At 50.7% G+C, this 6,761-nt stretch overlaps 1 long non-coding RNA gene across 1 annotated transcript; it reads right to left on the bottom strand.

Annotated features, from left to right (window-relative positions):
• Window positions 1-2,283: 2,283 nt before the first annotated feature.
• On the bottom strand, window positions 2,284-5,327 carry LOC135424995 (uncharacterized). The gene is made up of 3 exons (XR_010435448.1): window positions 4,942-5,327; window positions 3,023-3,210; window positions 2,284-2,836 (listed from the first exon to the last, which is right to left on the bottom strand). It is a non-coding gene; the product is annotated as an uncharacterized LOC135424995 (long non-coding RNA).
• Between the last annotated feature and the right edge of the window lie 1,434 nt (window positions 5,328-6,761).

Raw genomic sequence — 6,761 nt, 5'->3', positions numbered from 1 at the left:
CACTCTGATGACAGGAAATCAAAGTGAGGGGGCAAAATTCAGTTTATCTTTAGAGAATCTACTTAAGGCTATTATTGTTTAATTAATTTATATTGTATCACTTAGTACTGAACTGTCTATGTTGTGGTTGCTGTTCAGTTTTTCTTCAAGGTTGCTTGAACCACGTGCAAAAGATATTTTAAAAGCTGTGCCAGGAACAAAAAAAAAACCCTACCAATTTTAGCTTTTTATTACTTGTACTGGTCAAATGCCATTGTCTGGCAATTTATCATTGTATCCTTGCTCAGAAATATGAATGATGGAGGTTCTTTGCTTGGGCCATTCATTTTGGTTTCTATGCCTGGACTCCTGTACGACAATAAAGATCCTCCTTGCTTCCCAGGGAGATGTCAAAGCAATTCTCACTGAGCTGAGCCCAGGATAGAATCAAGGAAAAACAATGTTACAACAAGGACTTAGCAAATGCTTGGGCTGCCTTGTGTGAGTACAGAGCTTGTTTTCTGGGCTCTAAGATGAGGTTTGCTTACCTTAAGAGCAATTCTGTGAAGATCAGTTACCTATGAAAGAGAAAAAGGTTTTTATAATATATTTCCATATTGCAGTGGTGTACAAGACCTCCATCACGAGCACGATCTGGTCGTGTCAGGGGCTGTACAAACACAGAGCACAAAGAGCCCTGATTCCCGTGACTTTGCAACATAAATTTTTACAGAAGGAAAGTGCTAATTAGCATCCACAGTTTGAGAGCCAGTTGATAGCCTCGAGAGCTGGCAGCTGGCCAGCCACAACTTTCATCAACCTCAACATTTGGGAAGTGTCCTGTGCCTGCCAAGTCTGTGGGATAAACAGACCAGCAGCAGCCAGAAGCCAAATCATTTGTTAAGTCTTAAGTACAGTGTTCAGGTTATGGCCACCTGCTTCTCCCCCCCCCCCCCCCCCCAGTGGGTTATTTTTGGTGTAAATCCTTCGTAGAGTTTGTGTATTCACATTCCTGCAACCAAAAAGTCTTGGTTTCCTCACACGTGACTCAGGACTTGGGAGTAAACTGCCCAGGAATATTGTATGATCTTCTCACCACTCAGCATCCAAAGCCTCTCCCTAGGCTTTTTTCCCCCCTCCAGCTTCCTCCATCCCCAGGGAGCAACTCCCAGTGCGTGCCCATCATGGAAGGGCAGGTTCTCACCTGGTTGTCATGACCCTGAAGGCACCTACTGTCTGAGACTGATACGTGACCAAAAACCACAACCAAACCTGGGCACTGCTGGGAGCAATTGGCTGCTGAAACACTGCCCAGCTCCCTGTGTGTATTCCCAGTCCTCCATCAGCCTGGGGGACAGTAGTGGCATTTCCAGACTGAAAACTCTTTCAGCAACTGCATTCTGGTGGATGTGATGCACACCAAGTGTGTGGCCTCCCAGGGATGCAAAAAGATAAACAGACACCTGAAATAGGGTAACAAAGGGCACTTAATATTATTAAAGCATCCCACTGCTTGTGCAGGGCTTTGGTCCTACAGGGAATCACAGTGTTAGGTCTCTATAAATCAACTCCTGGCCATCACAGACCCTTCAGATGCAGTAGCCAGGTACACTGACAACACAACCTGGTCATCACCTGCCAAATACACCCTTTTTCTGTTCCTAAAGGAAGAGCCTTTTCCTTTGCTGCTCTCTGGCACTTGTTTTTGCCTTAAGCTCCCCAGCAGTAAACAGGACCCTGTGTGTGCAGCTGTGCAGGAGGAGGCTGCAGCAGGAAGCTCTGAGGCTCAGCTCCTCACAGTGACAGCCACCCTCTGGTCCTGATGGAAGCACTGGGTGCTCTTCTCTGACTCTTCCCCATGATTATGGAGATTCTTTCTCTCAGACAGTCCCCAAGGTGATCCCAAATATTCACAGCAGCAGCCTCAAAGGTCTCCACTGCATCCTCCTGCTCTCTCTGGGATGTGGGCACCTGCCTGGAGCGCCTCAATCATTGGATTTAAATGCAAATTTTATAGTGGTGAGAACAGTAGCCTGATCTCGAATTTGTGCTCTTCCATAGCAGCCTTTCTCCTTCTGCTTTAACCACCCACAATGTCAGAACCACCTGGTTTATAAATACAGCCCTGAAAACTGCCCATAACTGGGTCCTTGCACCTGCTGCTCCCACTGCTGTGGCTCGGGATGCTGCTTCAGGCAGGAGCGAAGCTGAAGATGCCCTGGGGCCAGGTCTGCCACATGTTACTCCGACAGGTTTCTGTCCTTGGAGGTGACAACCTCAGAGCGTCACGGGATGAATCTGCTTAAAAGAGTTAACAAAGAAACGACAGAGAGGAGCTGCTGCTCAAATCAGTGTCTTTAACCCGAACAGATGAGTTACCCAGTGCCCCGAGCCAGTGTGCCCCAGACTCGCTGTAGTAATCATCCCCAGCCCGTGACCAGCACCATATGCCACGGCTCACGGGGTGACATCAGCCTCAGCTGGAGCAACGTGGGTCAGGGGTGCTCTGAGGGGATGCACACTCACAGGCTGCTCCGTGGCAGGGCTTGCCTGGCACATCACGTCACATCACACCCGCCAGCTCCTGCCTCTGCACCCGACACGACGTGCCAGACTCTCTGGGACGTGATCCTGCGCAGCCGCTGCTGAGGGTGGAAGTGCCAGCAACAGGAAGGGCTTGGAGAGGCAGGAGGTGAGGGTAAGGATGCTCACCACAGATTCCCTCGTGTCCCCTTATAAAGAGGCATGGATTCCAGGGGGACTGCTGGCACCAGGGGGTTGGGAGGTGCTGGGGGAATAATCCTTCCATGGGCGTCTGGGCTGTGGTGGGAATAGTGCAGAGCCTTCTGTCACAGACCTGGAAAGCCAAAGAGATCATATCTCCCACAAACACCTTCCTCTTCAAGCTTATTGAGGTTGTCAAGGGGTTTGTAGGGCAAGCCCTCCCTGTACAGAAGCCACGCTGAGTTTTCTGAAGGAAATCTCACTAATCCACAATTTTCTGCTCTTTTTTAGACTTTCTGCTAACTTGCCCATTACAAACCTCAAGCACACAGGGCCTGCAGCCTTTGCCATTCGATGCACCAGCCCTTTTGCTAAGCTGATAAAGCTGCATCTTCAGACTCCTCAGGCTCTTTTGGCCCCATGTCCTCTCCTGGATCAGCTCCCCTCGAAGCTGATCTGTCTTGCTGTGCAATCTTCAGGAAGCAGCTTAGTGCCAGAAAGCAATGGCTAGAGGAAAAAGCAAGAAGAAAGGCTGGCATCAAAGAGCAGAGCCCCATGCAGGAGGGCTCAGAATCAACCTACCCCCCTGGAAATTCATGTGGCAGACGGCCCTGGACCAACGCCCACAGCAGATTCCAGCTCCTCTTGCTGTTATTTCTTACCAAACCAAAGAAAACTCTTCCCTGCCATTCCAGAGATGGGAGAGAACACTTCATGAAAATTAAGATGGGTCCTGGAAAATCAAGGATGGCAGCTGATGCAGGGTGTCCTATATCTGAAGAGCAAAAACTGGATTTGGCGTGTTTTTAAATGATAAAGCAGATCTTTCCTTACCAAATTTGGTATTCTCCACCACGTGTCAGATGATGAAGCATGGAAATATGTCATCTTGGTTGCACAGGGGGAACAATAGGAGAGAAGACAAGTGGATGGATGGATGGATGGATGGATGGATGGATGGATGGATGGATGGATGGATGGATGGATGGATGGATGGTTGTCCCATGGTGAAGGGCACTGGGAAGTCCAGGAATGAGCTGAAACAGCCATGAGCTGGGAATGTCACCCACAGGTGAACGTGGAGGGTGGGAAAAGGAAGGCACTGAGGTAGCATCTGCTGGATGAAGAGCCCTTTCCATGGTAGGACTGGAGCAAGCTTCTCATGCCTCTCCTGGAGAACAAGGCTAGAGCAGAGTTGATCCTGCTCAGAGCATCTTTTGTGGGGATACATGAATCTGTGTTTCAGTGCGTGGAGATGGTTATTGCAAAGCCACTTTATTTATGGTGTTTTTATTGGCAGGGGAGTGGGAGTGCAATACAATTTTAGCCACTCTGATGTCTCCATGTCCCTTGCAGCCCACCTCCATTCTAGAGCAGATTTTTCTTCACATTACATGATTCCTCAAACTGTACAGAGGACTTTCTGCACCTGAAATGGTACAAAATTAGGATGGTCTTGCAGAGCAGGGTGAGGTGTGGGCAGTTCTGAGAGTGCTGATGGCTGTGTGTCTCCACCACCATCACCAGCCCTGGTCCCCACCAGCTGCAGGAAGCAGGATCTCTCTGCATGTGGCAGGAATAGTGTAGGACCAGGATTGGTGTGAAGCTCAGCCAGGATGAACTTGAACCTGAAGAACGATGCACATCACACTGTGAGCTGAAGGAGTCCAGATCTCAGGTGTGAGCAGGGGCAGTAACAGCCCAGACAGCAGCACCTTTTTTTGATCATTTTAGAAAAACCATGTTGAAGATTGAAGCGAGTCTCCAGAGCTCCCAAGTCGGAGACCACCACTCGGTTATGCTCCACTTCTCAAAGCTCACACAAATCTCTCCCACCTCCCACTGTCACTGTCCCCTGGATCACACCAACCCTTTATAAACACGCCCAGAGAACGCTTTTGTCTCTTCCTGTCCTTTTCAGATATTTCGGGTATTTGTGGCAATCTCTCCTGTTTATATAACAAAGCCACAGCCCAGTGTTTGTGACACCATATCCATGGAAACCCTAATATAGCATGCACAGGCAACTAGATCTCATTAGGTGGCTCAGCTGCAGCAGCACTGGGGAGGGAGTTTCTCTGGGCTGCTCTGGTGGGAAGGGGCCTGGCTGCCCACCCAGCCTCGAGCCCCTGGCAAGGCAGCACCTCCCAAAGAGAAATGATGCTCTACTTTGGCTAATTTTGGCCTTTCTCCTGCTGTCCCACCACCAGCTCACCATGGCACGGCCCAGCCACCCACCTTTTGCTCTGCAGCAGGTCTATGGGTGCAGGGCTGGACCAGGAAGAGAGGCAGAAGTGATGGAGATCCTCAGTCATGGCAGTCCTTGCCAGAGCAGGAGCAGCAGGTTCGAGCTGTAAAGAGCAGCTGAGGTCCAGTTCTGTCTCTGATTCAGGGAGATTATTCTGGTGCCAGTGGGGAGGTCCAACTGCATGGTTGGGCTGGATTCTCTTTGGATGTGGTCCTCGTTGAGGATGAGGCAGAGGATTTCTTACATGGTGTAAGGAGAAGAAAATTTTGTCCTGAGGAAGGCAAAACAAGTTAGGAGAAAGCAAGAAGCTGGAACAAGCAGAGGCTTAACAAGAGGGATGTTACAGCCTTTGTTTTTCTTGTGCTATAAGGCACAAACTCACATGCAAGAGGAGGGAATGGCTCTTCCCTCCCACTGCTGCTGGATCACAGTCTCCTCCAAGTGTCCTGTCCTGACTGTCACCTGGCACATCTGTGGGTTAAACAGCGACTGCTGCTATCACATGTGGAGGTTCCTGTGCAAAAACATGCAGCTCACTGTGGCCCAGGAAGACCCAGGTGACACAGAGACATTAAAACCATTTCAGAGAGCACAGACACTCACCTGTGTCTCTGTTGGGCAATTGAAACTTGGATTTGAACCCCCAGCACCTTCTCAGTGCGTGACGAAGCCAACAGTCAGCAGGCAGATCCTTCTGATTTGTTATGGGAAGAGGACTGAGCAAAGTGATCCCTTGAAAAGGACTATAAAACAGTTCTCCCGGCGTTGGGATGTATATGGAACACCTCCTGTGAGCCACTGGTCTGGTCCCAGCTCCATGGCTCTGGAATAAAGGGTGAGAGGTGGATCTGGCCAGAGAAATTGCACACAACAGCCATCAGGGGAGGGGTCCTTGAGACCCTGCCTGGTTGCCCATCCCCGTGAGCATCTTCCCTACTTGCCAGCTCCCTCTTCCCCCTTCCCACACCACGTCAGGTCCAGCCTGAGTCAGACACTGCCAGACCTCATCAGCACCGAGGCAAATTCGATCCTGGTCTGGCTGGCTGTGGATGGGGGCTGTGGATGGCAGAGCCCCGGGGCATGGAGAGCTGCACTGGCCGTGTGGGAGCAGACAGCAAAGCTTCCCTTCCCTCCCTGCCCTTGCCCAAATTGAATTTCCATTTATGTTAGTGAGGCAATGGATTATAGCTCCGAGGGGTGCTGCCTGCTTCAGTCCCTAATTTGGCGCATCAATTGTGTTTAAACCCACTTACCTGTAAGGCAGCCTTTGTTCCAGGCAGGCAGCCCTCGCTCCTGCCGATGGAGGCAGCTGCTTCCCCAGCTCCCTGCCACGAATGTCAGGCACTGCTGCTGCCAGGGCTCTGGAACCCACAGCTTATCTCCAGCTTTGCATCCAGGGTCATTAGTGGCAATGAAAGGCCACAGCAGTTTGTCACCAGGAGGGTTTGGATGTGTGGCTCTGCAGAGGGACGGGGTCAGTAACACCCAGTGGGGGATTAACGCTGCTGCTGGGGTTCATTCAGCATCCAGCACAGCCAAGCTGGGGCCTGGGAGACTCAGCTGAGCACTGTCCACCAAAAAACAGCCCTTGTATGGGATTCACAGCACACTCCAGGTATTCCCTGGAGTGTACTGCACTCTTGGATCTTTCTGCCAGGGAGTTTGGCAGGGTCTGCCTGGGGAGAGACATGGGGTGTACAGGGAGACATCTGAGTCTCATCTCCAGCACAGGATGCTCCTGTGTTAGCACCAGCACAATTATGCTGGCATTAGCCCTGTCAAGAGCTCACAGGTGGGCAGAAAGCTGCTG

Source organism: Pseudopipra pipra, chromosome 20, assembly GCF_036250125.1.
Source record: "Pseudopipra pipra isolate bDixPip1 chromosome 20, bDixPip1.hap1, whole genome shotgun sequence".
Lineage (NCBI taxonomy): Eukaryota > Metazoa > Chordata > Aves > Passeriformes > Pipridae > Pseudopipra > Pseudopipra pipra.
This window is presented reverse-complemented; position numbering and strand designations above follow the sequence as displayed.